At 41.3% G+C, this 25,250-nt stretch overlaps 1 protein-coding gene across 1 annotated transcript in view; it reads right to left on the bottom strand.

The window, feature by feature from the left end:
- Kcnb2 (potassium voltage-gated channel subfamily B member 2) overlaps positions 1-11,510 on the bottom strand; it is a 427,594-nt gene extending 416,084 nt beyond the window's left edge. The window contains exon 1 of the mRNA XM_006974707.4: positions 10,665-11,510. The gene's annotated coding sequence lies outside the window, so the exon portion shown is untranslated. The remainder of the gene's footprint in view (positions 1-10,664) is intronic.
- Between the last annotated feature and the right edge of the window lie 13,740 nt (positions 11,511-25,250).

Raw genomic sequence — 25,250 nt, 5'->3', positions numbered from 1 at the left:
TTTGATAGTTATAAACTATGCAAAGTACCAAACTAATTAAATGGTAAGAAAAGCAAGAGTCCCTGTAAGTAAGTTGTACAGGAAGTCCAGAAAGACAGGTTAGTCACATGGTAATGGCACAAGAAATGGAACTGTCTACTGAATCCCTTCATCAGTACAAGACCACTGACTTGTTTTTCAGATAAAGCTCACTGGGTGGAGCCCTGACAGCCACTAAAGAGAGAGGTTTCTCCCAAACCTCGTGTTCCTCCAAAGCACAGCACTCTGAGTACATGGGACTTGGCCATTTTTATCCCACCTGTCCAAAACTCCAAGTACTGACTGCTCTGACACCCTCTCCCCCAGGACAGCCTGCCGTACTCTGAAAGCTCTGACTCTGTCAATTGCCATTTGTCCTCTGCCCCACTTTCTCCAGATGTCACATTATCCCTGTCTGTCTTAGCTCCTTGTAAGACAGGTTCATCTTAACTGTTAAAATAGGAGGAGATGGTGTACCGAGACACAAACAGCTAAGTCCTGGTCTCCACAGAGGACAAAATCACCTCTGGAAAATAATGGTGGCAGGGTATGTTCCAATTTAGCATACTACAGCCCATGTGCAGCTTCTCACCTCTCTTTCCAAAATAGTTCCTAACCAAAGAACTATCATTGGTCCTGACCTAGAGTAGGGTCACTGCAATCATAAACAGAGAACTGGAGAGTCCATACTTACTTTCATATGGACAGGAACCCCATAAAGGTTAAGACTCCGCATGTTTAACCCTGGGACTTAGCAGAGTGCTTCCTATTCAAAAAGTGCCTAGTAAGTATTTGCTGAGCTTAAGTCTCTTAAAAGATGCCTATAATTTCAAACTACGGGCTCTGAGAAATAGTAAAAACTTCTCCTTTGTGAAAGAAAGGAAGGAAGGAAGGAAGGAAGGAAGGAAGGAAGGAAGGAAGGAAGGAAGGAAGGAAGGATGAAAGAAAGAAAGAAAGAAAGAAAGAAAGAAAGAAAGAAAGAAAGAAAGAAAGAAAGAAAGAAAGAAAGAAACAAAGAAAGAAAAGAAAGAAAGAAAGAAAGAGAGAAGGATTGTTATGCTTCACAGTGGATTATTATGCTATTAGAACCAAGTGTCCTTGTCAAAGTGAGACAAACATAAGTTAAATTGTTCCACATAATAAGCTACCTGTGACTTTTGAAGTCATCCATTGGCTCTTTGGCAAAGGACAGTGGTACAGTTCTGGATGGAGAAGAAGGATCTGGAGGAAGGAAGAAATAGCAAATGGCTGGTGCCTAGACTTCAGGGAGATATGAGCCAGTAGGAAAGCTCTTGTGCTAAGAAATGCTACATACATTCCAGGAGCAATGACACCTAATATTTAATTAGAATTAGTTTCTTGTCTATGCTATAATTACCATTCTTTATCCCAAAGCACCCAGCCAGAGTCTGTTACATATTGGAGTCTTATAATAGTGAGGCTTCAGAGAATAAAGAAAGATGTGTCCCACAGGATCATGTCCCAGAGGTCTGGGAAGAGAGCCAAAGAGAAGATAAGAGTATGCGGTGTGCCACCCAAAGTACGGGTTGACTGGTGACTGAGCTGAATTCACACCCATTTCCCCCTTAATTTATTTTGAAGGAAGATGACTACAATCAGAATGGCTAAATGTCTATCGAAATTTATTTGAGAGACTTGTCTCTGAGAAGTTCCCATCAAGCCAAGGATTTAATTTCCAGCCCCTATCCATCTAGGTTGAGGCTCTTGGAAAAATATTCATCCATGGAATAGCCCCCAAAATGTCTCATATCTGAGTTAAGGTATTAAAGAAGTAGTCAAGACTGACCATCTATTTTCTATCTATCTATCTATCTATCTATCTATCTATCTATCTATCTATCTATCTATCTATCTATCTATCTATCCATCCATCCATCCATCCATCCATCCATCTATCTATCTATCTATCTATCTATCTATTGCTACCTCCTTCTGCTATCTCTGATGACACTCATTCTTTACCTCCACTGCCTCCCTTTTCTCTTTATGTAACTGTTAGAGAAATACACAGCATGTTAAACAGCTGCATTCAGTGTTATTTTCAGCCATTATCACTATTCTATGTTACTCTGAAATTGAAATTGGTACCCTGAAAGGAGGTGCTGCCTTTACAAAAATCTAAATATTGTGACACTGACCATCAGCAAGGAAACCGATACAGAACTTGGTAGCTGGAGGCTATGCTGTTTTTAGCAAAACTTAAGAAACTCAGGGCCTGCCTGAGGAATGCCAAAGGAAATTATTAGAATGTTAGCATGAGGTGCTTGTAATGAGGTATTAACAAATAACTGCTGGCCTTGGGAAGGAATTGCTAGTTTTATAACAGAGACAAAGGGAAGTAGCCAAAGCCTAGGATGTAAGAACTTAAAATCTGGAACAGCTTACTACTGATGGGATTCCTAAGAAGAGGGACAGCCTTGGGTGACAGAAATTCACCATTTCCCTAACCATCCAAGCCTATTTTGCTGATGATTCCAAAGGTAACTTTGGTGACTAGTTTTATGTCAACTTGACACAAGCTAGAGTCACAGGAGAGGTGGGAGGCTCAACTGAGAAAATGCCTCCCTAAAACTGGAAACAAGTCTGCAGGACAATTTCTTAATTAGTGATTGATGGGGAGGCACCAGCTGTAGGGTCATCCCTGGGCTGGTGGTCCTGGGTTTTAAAAGAAAGCAGGCTGAACAAGCCGTGATAAGTAGGCCAGTAAGCAGCACCCCTCCATGGTCTCTACATCAGCTCCTGCTTCCAGGTTCCTGTCCTGCTTGAGTTCCTGTCCTGACTTCCTGTGGCAATGAGCAGTGATGTGGAAGTGTAAGCCAAATAAGCCAAACCCTTTCCTCCCAAGTTGCTTTTAGCCATGGTGTTTCATCACATCAAGAGTAACCTTAACTAGGACAGTAATCATTTGAGATTTGTGTATTTGAGTCATGAGAAAAGAAATAAATTGAGTTCAAGGAATATACAAAGGGAAAGGTTCTCCTTGTGGTCATTGGGAAAACAGAAAGCAAATACATGCATGACCTAGGAAGGTTATGAGGGACTTGCACAGTCAAAGAAATCCAAAGCTGGCCCTAAAGAAAAAGAGAAATCCACATCTTCCTCTCCTTTTGCCATACTTGTTTAAAGGAAGTTCTTGATATTATCCTGCCTATTCATCTCCCAGGTGTCAATCTTACTTCTCATAATTGAACCATCTCAAAATTCCAGTGTAGAGATTGTCTCTAAAACATGAAGGGAATCGTGTCACTTTTTTTTTTTTAAATTTCACATAATTCCAACAACCTGTCCTATGGGACAACATTCAAACTTTCAGGATGGCATATAACACTCTGATGTCTAATCCTGTCTTCATTTTCTTCATCTTCCTCTGACATCAACTTCCTACAACCATGAACACCGAACCGATCACCAGCCTAGCTCTTTTCCTGACAATGCTTTGCAAATGCTATTCCCTCGGCCCAGCCCGTGCTCCATCTGCCTCCTTCTCCACCTGGAGAATGCTTACTCATCTTTTAAAAAGGAGCTTAGATGTCACTTCATCTGTGAAGGCATGTCTGACACTCCCACGTAGGAAATGAAGCTCTGACAGCCCTCATCAGAGCATCCCCACCAGCCAGCCTTACACACTGTATCTAGTGGGGGGATGTCTCGAGTGCTTAGCCAGCTAAATGTTTTGATCTTTTCGTTGTCACCTTTGCGTATTATTTAGCCCGCCACCAAACTCACCTTCTTACCAAAAAGCTTGAAAGCTCTGATGACTTGTCACTCACAGATCAGGGCATCTCTCAACTCACATCAGAGAAGCTTCTGTTTCAGTAGACAAAAATTAACCCAGAGACCTACAACTGGTGGAGGAGCAGAAAGCCTCAACTGAGAGACTCTGGGATGTTCAGTTGTAAGTGGCACATCTGCCTCACCTCCCCACCCTCCCAAGGCTCAGGATGCACTTCAGAAGAGGCAGAAGAAAGATTGCAAGAGCCAGAGGCAGTGGATGAGTACAGAAACAGTATCGCCCCTACACAACAGGGCAATTGCAAATACAAACTGAGAGGGTGTCAAAGTGTGTAAATACCCTGTACAAACTCAAGCCAGAGAAAAATCCCAGCATGGAGAGAGAGGTAGGCACGACTTCCCACTCCACTAAAGAGTTGATAGATGCTGGGAAAGGAATAATTAGTCTTCTTTGAGGTATATCAATCGGGCAGGTCAAATCACACTCGAGTTGATGGCTATGCACCCAAGAGTACATCAACAGCACAATTGGACTTCATGGGTTGAAAAGGAAGACAGAAGACTGAGTGATATGGGTGAGGAAAGGAGGTGGATCTGGGAGGAACTGGGGGAGGAGGTGAATATGACCAAGATATATTGTATGAAATTCTAAAACTAATGAAAAGGCTTTTAAAAAATAAAACAAAAAGCTTAAGAGTCCCACTTTTTCAAATCAGCTAGCCACACATTACAACCTCAGTAGCTTCCTCTAATTGGAAAATATAGGCACAAGTAGTACTTCTGAAAAGCTGGGTACAGTCTCTTTGCAGGGAGTTTTGTAAAGTTGGCCAGGCCCAGGGATGTGAGAACCCTGGCCATGTGTGCAGAAACCCTGTGTCCTGCCCTGCAAATGTTCATATATCTCCCTGGACAGCTACATAAGCAAAGCCCTGTTCATTATGTCACTGGATACCAACCCGATAGCACACACTACATTTTCACAGAGTAATTTCCTAGGAATGCAACCACCACATTTGGAACGCCACCAAGATTTGTTCACCACTTTGGAGAAGTGTGTCACCCTGTGTAACACTGTTCATGCTAATCGGCTCACTACTCCAGTACACGCACATCTGTTTACAGTGTACAGTTGTCACAGTTAGTGAGCGTTTATCTCACTCCTGCTCTAAAATGGCAAATATACAAGTGTCATCACTATACAAGAGAATATTACTTTCTTACTCAAAGTTATTTTATTTCAACCTGTCTTTTTCTTCCAATCATCTGCATTTTCAGTAGCTCTACTTCATTCTATCTTCTGTCCATCTGGATCTGAGCACATACATATTGTCATACCTGCTATTTTCCCCTGGAGATATTGTCCTTTTATTTGTATTTTCTTTGACAAATTTATTTTAAATAGTTTAAAATGTATGTGCAGACAAGTTGTATTATGTATAAATATCATTTCAGGATAGCATAGGGGAAATTGCAAAATACTGCCTATGAAAAAGGAGGAACTTGGTCTAACTGGGGCCAGAATCATGGCTCTAAATATAATTATATGGAGGAATTAAACTAAACTGTATTTCCTTACTCTAGGATCCTTCTGTGATGCAGCTACTCAGCTGAATTGCTATGCAACCCACCAAGATCATGAATGGTATGTTGTGGGAATTTATGTCTCTGCCTCTGGACTGAGAATGCATGATGTCTTACACTCATTCACACAGGACTCAGAGCAGAGGAGAAACCCAGGAGATCTTTCGGGATGAAATATCAGATGTGAATCCTAAAGGCATTGTTCTCAGGATGGGCTTGTGAGTCACTTAGTCACTGCTTTGCCTAGACTAATCTAAGAAAACATTCTTTCTGCTCAGAGCTCCTCATGCATTACTCTCTCCAGCCTCCCTCCTCCTGGTGGACCTGGACAGTACTGCATCCACCTCTGCATGCCCCCAAGGAGTCTCATACAGAGAGGTCAATACACATTATTTAAAACAACCATTTCCTGGGAACACTACTAGAGATAATGGTCATGGATTTTTACTGTTAATGGCACTGTACTTCAAGTATTTTACTGATTTAAAAGACTTCGTTAATTTTGTCTGAGGACCTGAACATCACTTAAGACTGTTTTTTTTTTTTTAAATAGGGAAATGTAAGTTTTTAAGTGAACTTGTATACTACAAGCCAATTGTAGTCTGAGAGACAACTGTATGTACTATGTCACCCAGTCTATGAGACACATCTGCGTGAAAAATAAAAGTGTCAATCAATCATGAAGATGAATCCAAATATTTGATTCAATGGCATCTTGCAAAAAATATTTAATCATTTTATCTTTCAAATTGAAGCCAGATGGTATTTTCTACATAAACAGAAGCAGTGGCTACTTAGAAAGAACTTTGCTTCAAATATTATTTAAGTTCTCTTGACAAATATTTCAAAGGAGGATTTTTTTTTGCTTTGTTTCCACAATTATAGTTATTAACTGTGTAATAAAACAGAAGCATTCTAGGAATATACTAGAAAGAATCTGTTAGGAGACTGTGCTTGAATTCCCATTAAATATTGGGTTTATATTTGCACAGTAGAAGATGAGGACACCGATAAATGACTATCATATCTCTGAATACAATAATTTTCCTATAAGGCATAAATATGTCATTTTAAAAATGCCTGTGATGCTATGTTTTATTGAAAATAATTCACAAAACTTAGGCATAAAATTGGACTCCTGTGAGCAGTCCACCAGTCAGGTCACCTGTGTTAGACATTTTTCCGTTTTGTTTTTAACTGATGTGTATCATGTGAGTGGAGTACACATGCAGAGGCCAGAGGATAGCTTTGGTGTTGTTCCCGGGGAAGGCTGCCCTCTTCCTTTGAGACAGGCTGAGTGAGGTAGGCTGTGTGGTCAGAAGCCCTCCAGCCTGGCCTCCCCAGCATTATGACTACAGGTCTGAGCCACCACACTGCATCTTATGTTCCTGCTGGGATAGAGCTGCATGCAGAGAACTACTCCCCTAGCCCCACACTTTCAAAGGTCACTGCAAGCACAGTGCTCTCTAATCTGCTAGCTTCCTTAGGAGCCCTCAATTTGAAAGTCAGCCTACAACTGGACTTCCTTCCTTCAGATTCCCAGTAAACATTTATGGGGGAGAGCAGGTCAGGGGCAACAATAACAACAAAAAGTGCCCCTCCACTTGGTCTTTCCCAAGCCTCCCTTTATGTGTAGAACTATGCCCTCTGTAGAGAGAATACATAGCTCCCCAAGAACCTAGAAGTGAAAGCATACTTCCTAATTCTGTCTAGGGTCATCTTTCCCAACATGCCCTAATATCAAAGTGGGTCACAGTGTTCCTGAACCCAAAATACTGACTTTAAAGTGACTTCTCCATTTCCTTCCTGTGTCACTCTGGGTAAGGAATGACTATGAATATTAGCTTTCATGTCCCTGTATGAAGGGCATTAGTTTTGGCTTCCTCATAAGGTGAAGGTAAGAATGGAGAAATTTTTGCAATATACTTAAGACAGCATCTGGCTCAACTAAGTGTGGGCTATTACAATTATTTTGTTTAAAGAAAACAAAATAAATATTCTGATTTATAATGAAAATAGTCTCATGTACTCTGCAAGTCTAAAATGAAACATTTAGTTAACTTTCAGTGTTGTTGATGACAGGGTTTTCTGAGAAGTCCTAAATTCACAGCCTTGACAAATTTTAATGATCATGTTCATGAATTTGCTTTGATTAAGTATGAAATTGTGAAATGTGTTTCCACATGTAAGAAATCTGTCATTTTGAACTGAAACTGAGATTCCTCAACCAAGAATGCAAGAGTTTTGTTTTTGTTTTTTCTAACTTATACTTTAAAAACTGGGGGCAGGGACTGTCTTCCATATATTTGACATGTGTTACGTTCTTATCTAGCATTCTTCTGATATACACTTAATGAGTATTATACCAATTAATGAACAAATTAGTTAACCTCTTTATGATATTAAACTGGAGAGTGAAAACAGGTAGAATTCAGCCTATGGGAGAAGTATTTGAAAGGCTAATGTAGGACTTGGCTCACATGGGTTAAGGGACCCTTTTTTGACAACATTTGACTTTCTTTCTTCCTTAGAAACTACACTTTAATACAGAGCTGGGGAGACTATCTATGAAGGGAGGGAGGAAATAAGCAATAAATAAGAATCGACTACAGATCTACGGAGATACTTGCGGTACATAACTAAGAAATCCAGAAATTGCTCTGCTCTATAAAGTTTTTTTTTTTTATGTCCCTGGGAGTAATACGACCATAAATTCTTACCTTAAAAATACTCTTGAAATTCAAAGATTTCACACATAACCCTCCTGTGCTTTGCACGCCTCGGGAGGCCTTGTGAAATTAGAAGGTAGCGTGCTTTTATGCAAATCCTACTTGATGACTGTGTGAATGTAAGAACACCCTAAAGAATATTTGGAAATAAACAGAATATCTTAACCATAGTCGTCTACCTTAGAATACATATGGGGAAGTTACCTATCAATTTAAGTGTTTTCCTTTAGAAATTAGTCTATAAGAGATAGTAAATTTCAAGGAATTAATCAAAGAAAAATCATGCCTTGGAATGAAATGAAATATAGTCTGTGGCTTTCCTAGATTGCCAGTAACATGATCTACTTTCATAAGATGTAGACATGTGCAGTGATCTCGCTAAAACAGCAGTTCAAAAAGCCACTCATTTTTTCCCTCAAGAAACAAACTACTTCTCAGTGCTCCACAGACTTAGACACTTTTAAGCATTCAGACAAGTCTAACAAAAATCTGATCAGATATGCCTTTAAGTTGCCAAGAAATGTGATTGAACCCACATCCTGCAATTTCATTTTGTCGAGCAATCTCATTCTTGAACATCTTAGAAGGGCAGGCTAAACTCTTATTCCCCCATGACATCAACAAGGACATCTTAAAAGCCAAATCAAAAGCATTGATATGGTGATATTTCTACCGGTTGATCTGAATTGTCAGTAAACAAACAAGCATGGAGAACTTAACTGTGGGATAAGATGAATTGGGAAACAGTTTCAAGTGATGCACAGACTGATTCTCTTCAGGAAAGGGTTGCACAAGAGGATGAAAACCCAGAATGAGCCTGAAAACGTCAAGTGGCAAGCAGTAGAGTTTGTTTCTAGAATCTGCATGTAGGGGTTGGTGCAAGAGGGAGACTTGGAGACGACTAGCTTTGAAGGGAAAGGTGAAGGCCAAAGGAGAGAGAAAGCCAAGTGCTTCTTCATCCCTCTCTCCAAAAGTCTGAGTAGTGCGAGAGAAAGAAGAGCACGTTAGACAGACTCCTGTTTGTGACAAACAGCTGCTGTGACCAGCGGCACTCCATGAAGGAACAGACCACAAGCTTGACTTTGTGGCTGCATAGAAACACTGTGAGGTGACCTGGTCCCTTTGCACTTAGTGGAGAAATGAGTGGGCTATTTTCATACAGGACCTTCAGTATTTTCAGAGTCTTTGCAGCTACACAAATAAGCCCTACATTAAAAACAACACCCGAAGCAGCAGGAAAACTAAAAAAAAAAAAAAAAAAAACTAAAAAAAAATGCACATTTACACGCATAACTACTGAACTCTTTAAGTTCTGGTTAATTTAAGAACAAAGAACTCTCTAGTCTAGATATCTATATGTTTTATTCACATACTAAAAGATAAGTGTGGGACATTCTTGTGTTTATTGATGCACCCTGCTCATGCATCTGGAGTGAAATAGACAAAACTTTACAAGTGAACAATTTTAACATATTACTCTCTTTGCAGATTCTTTCCTATGACTCATTCAGTACTGGCAGGTAAGACTTCAGACATTTGACCAAAATCTGTTATTTGCTAATTCTATGCAATGTGCTATCACTGATAAATAACCAAGAGGTGTCTGTCTCACACAATGCTAGACATTAAAAACATTAACAGTGAGATATTTACTTTTCTTTTGGACTGGGCTTGAAAAAAAATCAGATTGTAAACAAACCCCAAAACCAATCAATACGAAAAAAATAGAAATGTGAAGTGCTATTTAAAATATTGACATTAATGAATGATTTGATTAGATGGAGTGTTGAACCTGCATGCAATTACCTCAATGCCTGCTCTTGCATATTAAAATTTCCCAGTATTTAATCTTACCTGTTAAAACACTTGTGCAGTCATAAATGTATAAATGGCATGTTTATGCACATTGCACATTGACACTTTTTATGAATAGATACAAATAAATGCTCCTAATCTGAGAAAATGGATGGTAGGATATTATCTTGAAAAGGGTCGTTAAGTCTTTAGAGCAGATGATGAGGCAAATGGTGGGTGTCTTTTGATGCCCCTCAGGGCAACTGTATTCCCAAGTCTCCTAGGCAGAGAGTGTTGGGAACAGCTCGGAGCACTTTCCTTAGAGACCTGTTCTAGCTCGCTCCTGGGAACCAAGACCACTCACCATTAAGGAATAAAACGCATGCATGCCTCAGTGTTCTTAGGACTGTGCGTGCAATGAGAAATCACACTCCCTAAGTCTAGTCCGACAAGTGTGTGCGTGAGAGTGTGGCATTTACTAACAAACGAACAGCAACAGAAGGCAACAGGGGCTCCTCTCCTACATGAAACTGTTCTCATCCCTTTGGTCAAGGCAGGCTTGTCAGGGGCTCACACTTGCGTGTCTTCCCTACCAGGAAGAAGCCTTGCGTTAATAATCGGTCAGTAATAGTCATCAGTCAGGGCTAACAACCCGGTCAGCTTTGTATCTAAGTCCACTGGGCGCCATATGGCAGTTTCCAGTTCCTTTAGCAACTCAAGTCTGGCAGGCTGTCAAGGCGAAGCATCTCTAAAGAGCTCTTGGGGAGCAGCAATGCCCGGGCCACTTACCTAGCTCCCACAGACCCCGCTCCACTCAGCCAGCAGCCCTGGCTCCTGTGCCACAAAGGGCGGTGGGATTCCCCGCTCCCTCGGAGGGCTCCTCTCCTACGAAGGTCCCTTTCGTCAATGCTGTGTCGTTGGAAATCCCCCTCCCCTCTGCAGAGAGGAGGGTCTCCCCTGCTGGCTGGAGCTCCTGGCGGCTTTCCTTCTCTCTTTACATCCCTCACTCCGGTTGGCAGCCTCTAGTAGGAAGGCTCACAGAAGACTCATTGGGAGGAAGCGAAGACATCCTTTAAAAAGAACAATAATCTTCCTCGATCGTCACCCCCTTCCCCCGCCTAGAGCCCCCATCCCCCTGCCGCCGCCGCCCAGATCAGAGAGGGCTGGAGTGAAGGGGGAAAAAAAAAATCAAGTGGTGCCCTGCGCGCCGCGCCAGCCCTGGACTTGGCTCTGGATCCCGCTGCCCGAGGCGCGGCGGCGGCGGCGGCGGCGGGGGCGGCGGGTGCTCGGTGGCGTTCGGTGGGTGTGTGTCTGTGCAGCAGCGGCGCTAGCTGCACGCGAGAAGAAGCCAGGCGGGGCGCTCGGGGTGCGGGTCCTCCTTCCCGCAGCTCTCCCGCCGGGCGCGCACACTCGCCCGCGGCCACCCAGACTAGCGCTCCGCCTCCTGCGCTCCGCGCACCCGCGGGCTGAGCGCCCGCCGCCGCCTCTCTCTCTTTCTCTCTCCTTCTCTGTGTCTCCTCCTCCCGCAGCTCCCAAGCAATCGTGGCTCCCGGGGTGGGCGGCCCTGCTGCGCTGCTGGCCGGGCACCTCGGGGGGAACGCCAGGCTCGGCCTCCCGGCACCAGAGCTGTGCGCTCGGCAGGCGACAGCGCCCCCGGTGCCCAGGGCGCGGCCCGGGCGCTGGCGATCGGGCGCCGCCCACACCTCACCGGGATCCTCCCTCGGCTCCCGCCGCTGCCTAGGTCCAGGCTCCACACCCACCTGCCTCTCCGTGGGGCTTCCACCTAGCTGCACCCGGCAAGGGGTCCGCAGCCCCGCGGTCGGTCTCCGCAAGCACGCGGTCGGGGAAGCCCTGGGACGCCCCGCCGGGACGCTCCCGCGGCTTCACGGATTTCCCGGCCCTTGTCTTCCAGCTGTTGTGCTCTCCCGCCTCCCGACCCCTAAGCGACCAGAACCCGGGCTGCCTGTTCCACCATGGGGAAGTGGGGCGAGGACATATGGCTCCTGAAGGATGGGCCCCAGAGTGTTCTCCCATAAAAGAAGCTTCCGGAATAAACGGGAGTCCAGGTGGAATGTTACTTCACTCCGGGAACCTCCAGCTGTGCTCGGGGACCATCCCTAAGTCAACGCTTTTCTGTGTTTGGGGGATAAAGCCGGGTGGGAGGCCGCTTTGACTCTTGCTTCCCACGGGGGCGCTGTTCAGACCCTGGCTTGCTTGCTTTAGTGATCTATTTACTGGCTGGAAAACTCTGCCAAGTTTTCCCTTAGTGAGAGGGCGATAAGGTGGATACCCCAGGCCCCTCCCCAACTTCGGGGTGTAATAAATGCAATGAACTTGAACAAAATTACTGGGCTCTGCAGCTTCCTGACTTAGGTGCACCTCGATGGTTGGAACATTAAGCAGTCAAAACAGTTGTGTGTCTTTCAGGAAAACAAGTAACTTAAAACACCCTTTCTTTCTAAAAGAATTCAGGACATGAGAATATTACATTCAGAGCTGGGACCCTGACATTACTTTTGACCAAGAATATCTAGATACTGCCTTTAAAATATATCTAATTTAGTCCAATATACAGGGGGTGGCATAGCCTTCCAGAATTCGCTGTGTCTTGAATTCCGACCTCTCTAGGTCTTACCTTGCACTGAGCGGTCCTTTTCTGAGCTGTTATGCTTGCTGGATGTTTACTCTGGGAACTGGTTCTTCTAACTCCATCATCCTCCAACACGAAACTTGCCTTGGCTCCTGTTTTTCTCTCTCCGCGACTTCTGAAGTGTGAGCACCAAGAAGAGAATGCCTGGATTCTAAAACCTTTATCATAATCCTGGCCCATTCCCAAGCTCCGGCTCCAAGTGTCCGGGAGTTTGCAGGAAGTGCCTTCTCTTGCCTCCGGTCTTCCCATATAGTTTACATTTCTCTGCAGACGACTAGTCTCCAAGAACAACACTGAAGCCATAACTGCGCCTGCACAGCTGTGTCAGTGGGTCCTGTGTTTCTTTCCTTCTGGAATATTCCTTACTACCTCGCAGGTCCAAACTACTACAGCCTTTTCAAGGACCATTTCATACTCTTAACTCTTCAATGACCAGCCCCCCAACCCCACCCCCAGACATCCATAGCACACTGTACTGGCTTTTTGTTTTGTTTTGTTTTTCAAGACAGGGTTTCTCTGTGTAACAGCTCTAGCTGTCCTGGATCTCGCTCTAGAGACTAGGCTGGCCTCAAACTCATAGAGATCTGCCTGCCTCTACCTCCTCAGTGCTGGGATTAAAGGCATGCGCCATCACCACCGTCTCTGTCCCAGGTTTTTAAGAGACACAGGGTACCATTTGCTTTATATGGCATATGTGTAAACCACAAGTTCCCCCAGGAATGATTTAAAAATGCCTTCACTGTTTTCATGCCTTCGATGGAACCCAAAGTCCCATATGTATTCAGCAAACACTCACTGCACAGCAGAGGACCCAGGTTCTATTGCCAGCATCCACATGACAACCAGCTGTAATTCCAGTTCCAGGAGATCCGACAGCCTCTTCTTGCCTTAGAGGGCACCAGGCATGCACACTGTATGCTTATACACATGCAGGAAAAACACTAACACATGCAAAATAAAAATAAAATTTTTAAGTAAAAAAAAAAAATGACTTAAACTTTGGTTAGATCTGAGACATTTAAATCTGTTTGTCTAGCATGAGAATGATTGTTAGCCCACCTGCAATGCTGCCATCCTCAGTTTCTGGGAGACAAGGTGCTCCTAGGGGGCTGGTTACCCACCAGCCTCAGTTGAGTGTCTGAGATGCAATGATAAGAAAACAATTTCAGGGTAGGGGAGGTGATCCGATTCTGCTTAGGGGGTGGGGCCCGCAGTTACTCACTGGAAGCATTGTGTACCAGTCGTTATGGTGGAGTTCTCCCAAGGCACAGAGCTTTGGTTGCAACCGACAGCCCCAATTCCTGCATTCATTATCAGCATGTGGCTGCACCTCTTCAGTGCATAAATTTCCATCTTCTCCATTTGTTCTCCAAAGGAAAATGTAACATGATGTAGCTGAAAAGTCAGACATGTTTTCATATTGCTTCTTAACTCATTTTTAATCTTTATTGAGATTTATAGAAATGTTCCTTTTGCTTATATTTCAATTTCTCAGATTCATCCTATGATATGATGAAATTATATGAAAGAGGAGAAATGACTGTTTACTGTGGTGTCAAAATGCCTACCTGGTAAAGCCTGCTAAAATAAATAGCTGTAGTACAAGGTTAGCCTGAAATAACCTTTCTGCATATCAGTAGACACAATTTAAATGAAAAATGTGTTTCCTCATACCTCATAATGCTGCTGTATATGAATCTCTGCACATACACAGTACAGAGCATAGTATGTTCTTGGATTTTTGCTGTTGAATGAAGCATTTGGAAATATTTAATTATTAATCTGAATACCATTAGTATTTAGTTCAGTCTATCAAGCAGGGATTTGAATTGCATGTTGACTTACAGGGTCTGTATACATTAGAATAAAGTAGTACATCTACAGGATTTTTAAATGCTAAATGCATAAAGGGCAATAATTTCCAAGTTTTTGGAGACTTAATTTGGTGGTTTGATTTTTTAATTTATACTTATTTACTTTTTTATGACAAATGAAGTCAGTGTAGTTACACAGGCCTATAACCTCAGCACCTGGGATGCTAAAGCAGAAGACTCTCAAATTACAGGCCAATGTGGGCTACCCAGAAAAAACTCTTCCAACAGAAAAAAAATTGAAGGCACTGTACAGCGTATTGAGTAAAATCAAACAAAAATGAAGGTCAAAAGAAGAGTCTTCAAAAAAATGTCACAGGCCCCATTAAGAGGGAAAATTAAAGCCCATGAAAGTACAGTGTGTGCATGCACATGTATGTGCATGTGCATGCATATGGGTGTATGTGCACATGTGCATGCACATGCATGTGTATGTGTGTGCATGTATGTGCATGCACATGCACAGTCTGGAAAAGTTTTTATTACCAAGCTAAAGAAATTGTCTCTGAATTGATAGACAGGTTTGTTTTGTTTGGTATAACCCAATCATATCAGAAGATATGGTGGCTATCAATTTCCTTAAATATCAGCACATAATAACTCTATTTGCGCCCTTAATTAAAATCCAATTTATATATTGATTGTGACTATAGGCTTTTTTTAAAGAGCAAATACTGTGGGTTTTATGGTTGTAATGGAAGCCGTGTATGGCAATGAGGAGTTAACATACTTTAAAGCCTAATGTGCTTCAATATTTCCTTCTAAACAAAACTGTAGGCACACTTGGGCAGTTCTGAGCAACTCCCAGAATCCAACGCTCAGGTACACAGTGAAGGCTAGGAAAATAAATGAGCCTTCCGTGCTCTTCACTGAGAGATAAGTGCTATCTCACGGGTGCTCTTGGGTTTAGTTGGCTGTTCTTTGAAGATTTAAAGCAAGAGATAAGTTCCTGATTGACTATATTTGTATTTAAAAAAAAAAACAAAAAACAAAAAAACAATTCCTGTTCTGAGCATGAACTTTTTGAAAAATGCCAGACACTTCAACACTTTTTTTCTATGTCCTAGGATGGCTCTAAGCACCACAGTTGAATTCACCCTTTAACCTACTAGCAGACAGTCTTAGCATCTAAGCATAAGCAGCTTGTTTTTTTTTTTCCCTTGGGAATCATAAGGATTGTGGTAGAGAGTTTCTGGAACCAGTGAACTAGAAATTTAAAACATATACACTTAGAATTTGAAATTGTGGTATGTTTCTAGGGCATTGCAGAGCAATGATTGGAACTTGAGTCTCATTTTTGTTAAGTGTTTATGTTGTGTAGTAACATAAATTTTTTATCTATCTTACTATAATATCAGCCATTAGGCTGAATTCTTTACAAGTTTAATCCTTAAAGGTAAAAATTATCATCATCATAATCATCATCATCATTATGGCACTGTTGTTATTGTTAAAGATGGAGGAAACTAAACCAGAGAGAAATTAAATTCCTAGTCTAAGATCATATGGCTAAAGTGGTAGAATTGGAATTTGACAGGAAGCAGTGTATTCTCAAAATTTTAGGCAACCGTACTTCACCCCACATTCCTAGTCCCTTTCTTGTCTCACTTGGTTGCCTCACACTCATGCATGGAAATGCACAAAACACTAAGATACATGTGGGACTTACAAAAAAAGGGAAAAGAACCAATGTATCTAAAGAAAAAAATTATCATTGATCCTAAATGGGCATTGATGTGGGGCATGGAGGTAGGGTGTGTATCTTTGTTTTCTGACAGACTGGTCACTTGGTTTACTCACATGGTTTATCTGTTGTCTGAAAGACTGTGTTGTATTGGTTTGATTTGGAAAAAAAAAAACTGGACTGGAGCGTTGAGGATGAGGCATGCTGTCACAGACTCTGATGAAGGCTTTCAGACTCACCTAAAGAAGATACCTCTGTGGATGGCTCACCTAGATGTACCAGATGGCTGCAATCTGTCAACATACCATTAACACAATGTGTTAGAACACTTTGGGGGCTCCTAGACAAAACAGATTTAAAGAACTTCCTATGAGTGGGACAAGGAGAGAATGGAATAATCTCCAACAGTGAGCAAAGAGCAACCAGTCACAGTGAGAAGCGCTGTTCTGCAAGGGCAAAGGCATTGTTCTGTACCCCAGACTTCTCACCAACAGAAACAAAAAGTGGATTTAACGATATGATACGTTCCTCCTGCCCTGGCAAGGACCTTGTCTGGTAAAAGCCAAGATCAGACCCGTAACTAGCAAGATGAAATCAGTTACCCACAGTCTTTTCTGAGAAATTTCCGTGTGATCACAGTACTCAACAAAGCAATTGGGTTTAAAATGTGGCAGATACTGTAACAGCGCTTGTGTTCCTTTCTAAGAATAAAGCCTGAACTGACAATCCATTCAACAGAAACCTTCCAGAGGGGCCATTCATTTCTAGAAAGGATGGAAAAGTGATGCTGGTTATTTCCTGGTCTTCTGTGGAGTTGGTACTCTCATACCTTTAAAATCTTTATAGTAGAAATAGTGATCATCCCTGGGATCTATCATCTAACAATTATCATTTCCCACTAAACTTATATTTCAATGTTTTTGTTTAATTAAAATATAATTAATAAAGCATTAAAAATCAATTTTCTAACACCTAATATTTATTAAAATTATATCAAGAAATGATCAGTAGCTACTTCTAAATACTTAATATTAATGATAAATAGATATGAGTAATTCATAAAAATAGCTCAACATGTATGACATACATAGAATCTCAAACATAAACTTGCTTTACTTAATGAAGATGAATGAACAATATTTTCAATAATGCCAATTTTTAGATTCCTTATTTACTGTTAAAGTTTTGTTTTAATGCTTGTTATGGTGCATTTAGTGTTTTATTACATACAACCTATTGTGTTATGTAGAATTTGAAGTAACATGTTATCAATGTACATTTTAGGTGGCTGAGTTTTTTTAAGACCTATTTCAGTGAACCCAGGCATATATTTTGGAGTTCATAGCAAGTAAATTTGTCTGGAATTTAAAACATAGAAATGGAAAAAAAACCCCTAAAAGTGAAAGTGACTAATCTCCCATACATATACTATCTCCACTTTATGTATTGTTAGCAAGACTGTCGTGGTTAATTGTCATTATCAACTTGGCTGGATTTGCAATCACCTAAGAGGCACACTTCTGGGTGTGTCATTGAGCGAATATTCGGTAAGGCTTAACTAAGGGAGGAAGACCCACCTTGAGTGTGGTGGCACCACCAACCACCCCAGGCCAGCTAATATCAGCCTGCCATGTTCTTCCCATCATTATCTGCTGAGATACAAGGAACCCCAGCTCTAAGCCCCCAGACTCACAAACTCTGCATACTGTCATAACTAAGATGGACTCTACCCTTTTGGATTATGAACCCTCTTGAGTTGTCTCTATCAGGTATTTCATCACAACAATGAGAAAAATAACTAATACATAGACCACGCAAATCTTAGAATTTGACATATATCATATTTAGTCACATTGCTTATAAAGACAATCACATACTCAAGAGGAAAATCAACACAGGGAGTCAGTCTGCTGAATGAGCACTATTAGCATGAAAACAATCTAATTTGACTTTCTGCTCCTGCAGTCCAAGAAGTTGCAATTATTGCTGCCACAGTCAGGTCACACGGCACTATTTTGGGAGAGATACTCATTTCCTTGAAGAGGTAAATCTTTAAGAGTTTTAGGTTAGCTGTAGCTCATCTCGTATTATTTTCCAGCCAATGAGAATGTGTAAATAAAAGTTTACCTTTCCAGAGAACACCAGCAAAGTTAAAAGGCACACCCTTGATATGGTTAGTGCTAAGTAGTGTAGGGGGATGGAATCTCCTTTGCCTTAGAGGATTCTGCTTGTTCCCTCTTCCATTCCTTATGATTATCTCTCAAGTTGGACCTTGATATGATTGCTAACAGGGCCATCTTTGGTGCCAGATGAGTTCATCTACCCAATAGTAAAAAAAAAAAAAAATAATTGAAACTTAATAAATCTTTGAATTGTTTTACCTTACTGCAAGGGAAAAAAAAGGATACAACATTCTCTTATATTGTCTAAACTCAGTGAATACAATAATCCTGATAACTGCACTCAGTAGCCCCAAAGAAGTCTAGTGTGTATCTTCCCATCTTCTCTACTATATGCTGCATTGATTTAAAATATCATACCATATTCCTGTGAAATTAATAATTTAAAACTTGTTATTAGTGTATACTCATTATATAAAGAGCTAAGTTCCACAGAGACATTTTCATTCAAGTACACCACGTACTATAAAGTTGAGCATTTTGCACAAAATTCATTTGAAACTTTGAAGGGTTACCATATAGGAGGCCATAAAATTGTTTTCTGAAGAACAATGTGTTTCTGTGTAATATACAAAGTGAAAATTGTCCATTATAAACTAAGAGCTGTGGAGTTTCCAGGCAGAATACTTTTACTATATTTATAGTGAGGTTATTGCCTTATGTAATTTTCTATATTGCCAATGGCAATTACCAATAGTTAAAGAACTGGAAACTAATGTGAAAATTAACAAAAAAGAGAGTGGATGAAAGAATTAGTTAGATAACAAATGCTGAGGAAGGAAAACACTTTGCTGCTTCTATACAAACACTCCAGTTTATCCCCTGAAGCATGAGATTTGAGTGCCCATAGACAATATTATTGCTTGGCTTGCAGAGCTATGAGATATTGTTTGCATTCCCATTTGAAAAACATGGCTGTTGACATTTAAATGACTGTTAAGATTTGAGCTGAAAAATTACAGTTAATTCCATGTACTTCACCAACAGAAGAATGTGGCCAGATTAGGAGTTGTGTGAGAAAAAAAGAAAAGAAAAGAAAAAAGAAAACAAAAGCAATTAAAAAGAAAAACACAGAGAGAAACGTTAGAATTCTGTTACAAAATGACCAGTGGGGAGGGGGATGTGAAAATCCAGGTTTAAACAGTGCTCTGTGTAGGAGAGAGCGGCGGAACTTGCGAGGGAAATGCTGCGCCTCACATACAGCAGACTTGAAGGACCAGAAGATGCCAAGACAGAATGCAGGGCTCCTAGGAAAAGACTTACACTCTCCCCTTTCCCATACACTAGAACAACATTAAATGTGGAGGCTCTGGAGAAAAACGTCGCAAATGCACCCTCCTTGTACAACATTTTCCATGACTTTAGTAACCTCTAACATCTCTGGTGCCTGATGGCATCCCAGCTGTCCTCCTCCCAGTACCTCAGCCACTGCGACTCTGCATTCCTCTTCAGAATTAATCTAACCCTTTAGCCTTATTCTCACCCATTCTGCTTCCCTCCTATCCTAATCTCATTAACTAAGATTCCAGTACCTTCTATATAAAGGGGGAGCGTTATTTTAACACCAGATTTTGCCATTGAAACTTCAGAGGGGCGTGTAGTGATGTGTTTCGAGTTTTGAAAGATGACAGCTGCCAATCTAGACCATTTCACTGAGCAAAGCTATGTGTTAGAACTGAAGGAAAAATAAAAACCATTCACAATAAAAATGCACCAAAGGAACTTAAACGAGCTCTGAAGAAGATATTTGAAAGAATTCTTTAGATTAAAAAAATGTCAGCTATGAGGCTATAGAAGGAATATGTCATGTTATCAAAATAGTTAAGCAACAGAAGAGGGAAAATAAAAGCACTACAAAAGCCACATAATGACAGGAATCAATACACAGATTTCAATAATAATTACAAATATCAATGATATCAATTACCCAGTCAAAAGATACAGACCTGTAAACTAGATCCAAACATCAGAATCTCCTGTGTTGCCCCCAGGAGATGCATTTCATCACAAAAGACATTACCTTGAGTGGAAGGATGGAGTAAGCTGCTCCAATCACATGGACCCAGTAAACAAGTAGCGTCACTGTTCTAATGCCCGACAAGATAAACTTCCAACAGAAACTAATAAAAGAAAGGCTGAAAAGGGTTACTTCATACCTATTAAGGGAAGAATACACCAAGAGGAGGCTATGATCCTAAGCATAATACAACTTAAACACAATTTCATAGAACAAATACCATTAGTTGTGAAGTCATAAGTTAATCTTAGCGCAATAGTACTGGGTGGCTTCAATGTCCCACTCTCACCAGTGGACAGGTTTTCCTAAAATGAACAAAAAGAGAAATATATGAATTAAATGACATCATAGAGCAAATGGATTCAATAGCCATTGGCAGAATGTTCCATACGAACGCTGAAGAATACACATTTTCCCCAGGAGCTCATAAAACTTCCTCTGAAATAGACCATACATTAAGACACAAAGGAAGTCACAAAAATGCCTTATATGCTATCTGATCACAATGGAGTGAGACTACAAATCAAAGAAAAAGAAGCCTCAGAACTTACGCAAACTAACAGAGATCACAGAAAACACTAGTGATGATGGCTGAATGTGGTAGGTTTTTTTAAATTTTTAATAAATTATTTATTTGTTTGTTTGTCTATTTATTTATCTTACATCCTGGCCACAGTTTCCCCTCCCTCCTCCCCTCCCAGTCTCTCCCCAAACTCCATTCCTCCTCCATCTTTGCCCAGGAAAGGACAGGTATATATGAGAGCATAAATATCAACAAAACATATCATATCAAGTTGCAGTAAGACTAAGCACCTCCTCGTGTATTAAGGCTGGGCAAAGTGACTCAGTATGAGAAGCAGGGTCCCAAAAGCCAGCAAAAGAGTCAGAGTCAGCCCCTGTTTCCACTGTTAGGTGTCCCACAAGAAGACCAAGCTACAAAACTGTCACATGTATGCAGAGTGCCTAGGTCAGTCCCCTGCAGGCTCCCTGGTTATTGGATCCGTCTCTGTGAGCCCCTACGAATCCAGGTTAGTCCATTCCATGAGTTTTCTTGTGGTATCCTTGATCCCTCTGGCTCCTGCAATCCTTTCCCCTCCTCTTCTGCAGGATTCCCCATACTCCACCTAATGTTTGGCTGTGGGTCTGCATCTGTTTCCATCAGTGGCTGGGTAAAGCCTCTCTGGTAACAATTGGGCTAGGCACCAATCTGGACACAGGAGACAGCCAGTTCAGGCTACGCATCCACTATTGTTAAGAGTCTTAGCTGGGACCTGGCAGTGGTGGCACATGCCTTTAATTCCAGCACTTGGGAGGCAGAGCCGGGAAGATCTCTGCGAGTTTGAGGCCAGCCTGGTCTACAGAGAGAGATCCAGGACAGGCATCAAAACTACACAGAGAAACCCTGTCTCAAAAAACAAAAAAAAAAGTCTTAGCTGGTGTCATCCTTATAGATTCCAGAGAGATTTTCTTGCCCCAGGTTTATGCCTGACCCCAAATGCCAACCCCCACAACTTGATCCCTCGTATTCCAATCCCCACCCTCAGTCTACTCACAAAAATCTCTTTTATTTCCCCTTCCCAGGGAGACTAGGTTTTTCCCCATGAACCCTCCTTGTTATCTAGTTTTTCTGGGTCTCCAGACTGTAGCATAGTTATGCTTTATTTTACAGTTCATATCCACTTATGAGTGAATATATACCATGCTTGTCTTTCTGGGTTTGGGTCACCTCACTCAGGATGATATTGTCTAGTTCCATCCATTTGCCTTCAAATTTCCTGGCATCCTTGTTTTTAACAGCTGAGTAATACTCCATTGTGTAAATGTACCATGTTTTCTTTATCCATTCTTTGGTTGAGGGACATCTAAGTTGTTTCCTGACTATTACAAAGAAAGCTGCTATGAACATAGTTGAGCAAGTGTCATTGTGGGATGATTGAGCATCCTTTGGTATATGCCCAAGATTGCTATAGCTGTGTCTTTTGGAAGATGGATTGCCAGTTTTCTGAGAAACTGCCACACTGACTTCAAAGTGGTTGTACAAGTTTGCATTCCCACCAGCAATGGAAGGAGTATTCCCCTTGTTCCACATCCTCTCCAGAATGAGCTGTTGCTTGTGTTTTTGATCTTAGCCATTCTGACAGGTGTAAGATGGAATCTCAGAGTCATTTTTATTTGCATTTCCTGCATGACTAAGGATGTTGAACATCTCAAGTGTTTCTCGGCCATTTGAGAGTCCTCTGTTGAGAATTCTCTGTTTAGGTTTGTACCCCATTTTTAATTGAATTATTTGGTTTGTGAATATCTAGTTTCTTGAGTTCTTTATATATTTTGGAAATCAGCTCTCTGTCATATATGGGATTGGTGAAGATCTTTTCCCATTCTGTAGGTTGTCGTTTGTCCTATTGATGGTGTCCTTTGCCCAATTTCATTGGGTTCCATTTATTAATTGTCCATCTTAGTACCTGTGCTATTGGTGTTCTGTTCAGGAAGTTGTCTTCTGTGCCAATGCATTCAAGATTATTTCTCTCTTTCTCTTCTGTCAGGTTCAGTGTATCTGGTCTTATGTTGAGATCTTTAATACACTTGGACTGAGTTTTGTGCCAAGTGATAGATATGAGCTTATTTGCATTCTTCTATTTGCTGACATCCAGTTAGACTAGCAACATTTGTTGAAGATGTTTTCTTTTTTCCATTGTAGAATTTTGGCTTCTTTGTCAAAAATCAGGTATCCTTTGGTGTGTGTGGATTTATATCTGTGTCTTTGATTTGATCTCACTGATCTACCTGTCTGTTTTTATGCTTTTAGGATTTTTTTTTTTACTATAGCTCTAGCACAGTTTGAAATCAAGGATAGTGATATCTCTGGAAGTTTCTTTATTGTACAGGATTGTTTTAGCTATTCTGGGTTATTGTTGTTGTTTTTTCCATGTGAAATTGGGTATTGTTCTTTCAAGGTCTGTAAAGAATTGTGTTGGGATTTTAATAGGGATTGCACTGAATCTGTAGATTGTTTTTGGTAGGATGGCCATTTTTTACTATGTTAATCCTAAGGATCCATGAGCATGGGAGATCTTCCATCTTCTGATATCTTCTTCAATTTCTTCCTTCCAAGACTTTAAGTTCTTGTCATACAGGTCTTTCACTTGCTTGCTTAGAGTTACACCAAGATATTTTATATTATTTGAAGGTATTGTGAAGGATGTTGATTCTCAGATTTCTTTCTCAGCAGGCTCTGCCCTGTAGGCTTGGGTATTAGAACCTGCGCTCCTGCAGGGAGCCTTGCTCCAAACAGGTCCGAGGACCTGGGACAGATGTGTGAAGTTGGTTCAGCAAAGAAACTCTGACCACCTGTTTCAACAAGTAGCCTGGGCCGTTCTTATTTACACAGCTTTAATGGTTTATACGAATTTTACAATCAAATTTGTTTCCTTGTTTCTAATAATGGTTACAAGAATTGCCAGTTTGGCCCCGGTCAGCAGTGGCACATACCTTTAATCCCAGCACTCAGGAGGCAGAGACAGGCAGATCTCTTTGAGTTCAAGGCCAGCCTGGTTTACAGAGCAAGATTCAGGACAGGCACCAAAACTACACAGAGAAACCCTGTCTCAAAAAAAAATGAACAATAATAATAATAATTGCCAGTTTGTTCCTTTACCTCATTCCCCTTTCATCCCCCAACTTTACCACTGGTGACCATTACCTACTTGATTCATAGCTCTAATGTTGGAAGGGTAAGCTGTGTTGCAAGCGGCTAAGCAAGTTTTCTAACTAGGTACACCTACAGGTTAAACAGTGTGCCCAGTTCACAACATTTGCGGTTACAGCATCATGCAAAGTGAAAGAGAGTTTGCCTCTAGCAGTTAATGTTTACTTCTAGTCAAATCTAAGTTCTCACAATTAACTCATCAGCCAAGGCTGAATCAATTCATTCTTCATTCTATATTACTCTTTCTCCTATGGGGACATACCAGGTTTTATTCTTATAATCCTGTAAACTATATAACTTAAAAGCTTACTCTTAACAATTGGCATTTCTTATCCCTTTTTCAAATATCCACTTCCTCTCTACTTCCTTCAGTATTGGCACAAGTATTATAAACGAGGGCATTATGGGTTTCTATGATTCTGTTTTATTCCCTGTTCTTAGACTGTTCCCATTAACTCTTGATATCATCTATTTATTTGCATTTCTCCTAGACTCTTGTATGAACTACTGTGACTGTTTCAGGCTAGTCACAAGGTGCCTTGAAAAGGTAACATCCTGTTCTTAAAAAGCCTGAATTCATGAACACACTTGAAACATCAAAGGCTTTAGGAACTGAACCAGGTCCACTGTATATTTTTTACAACATCCCCTCTAGCTCACCCAGAGGAGAGTCATCAGGGGGAAGTTTTCCTCTTATAATAGCTATTTTATCTGTATCTCTGGGAAAGTGAAACTAGAGGCAGCCAGCAATATGGTTTGTGTAAAGAAAGCAAGGAGAGAGGGCAGCACATATGCTCCTGGGGTTATGCCTAGAGTTATGCAGTGAACTGCCATCGGCCTTGCCAAAATGGGTCAGTTTCTCCAGGGCCTTGCCACAAGAAGAATCTGTTTGTTCTATTCTCAAGCCTTGTCCCCTGAAGAAGTCACATGGCTCCCAGCAGGCTCCCAGTTGGTGGAACAGTTTGGAGAGTAAGGAGGTGAGGCCTTGGTGGAGGAAGCATGCTACTGTGAGTGGGTTTTGAGAGTGTGTATCCTCTCCTTACTTCCAGTTTGTTCTCTCTGCTTCATGCCTGCTGTTAAAGGTGTGACTCCTCTGCTTCCTGCTGCTGCCACCATGTCTGCCGCTTGCTGTCATGCTTCCTTGCCATGACGGACTCTTAACCCTTTGGAACCATAAGCCAAAATAAAGTCCTTTATAAATCACTTTTGGCCATTATGTTTTATCACAGAAACAGAAAGGTAACTAGTATAGTACATCCTTGAAGAA

The sequence above is a fragment of the Peromyscus maniculatus genome, chromosome 2 (genome assembly GCF_049852395.1).
Source record: "Peromyscus maniculatus bairdii isolate BWxNUB_F1_BW_parent chromosome 2, HU_Pman_BW_mat_3.1, whole genome shotgun sequence".
Lineage (NCBI taxonomy): Eukaryota > Metazoa > Chordata > Mammalia > Rodentia > Cricetidae > Peromyscus > Peromyscus maniculatus.
Note: the sequence above shows the minus strand (reverse complement) of the source record. Positions and strands in the feature narration are given on the sequence as shown.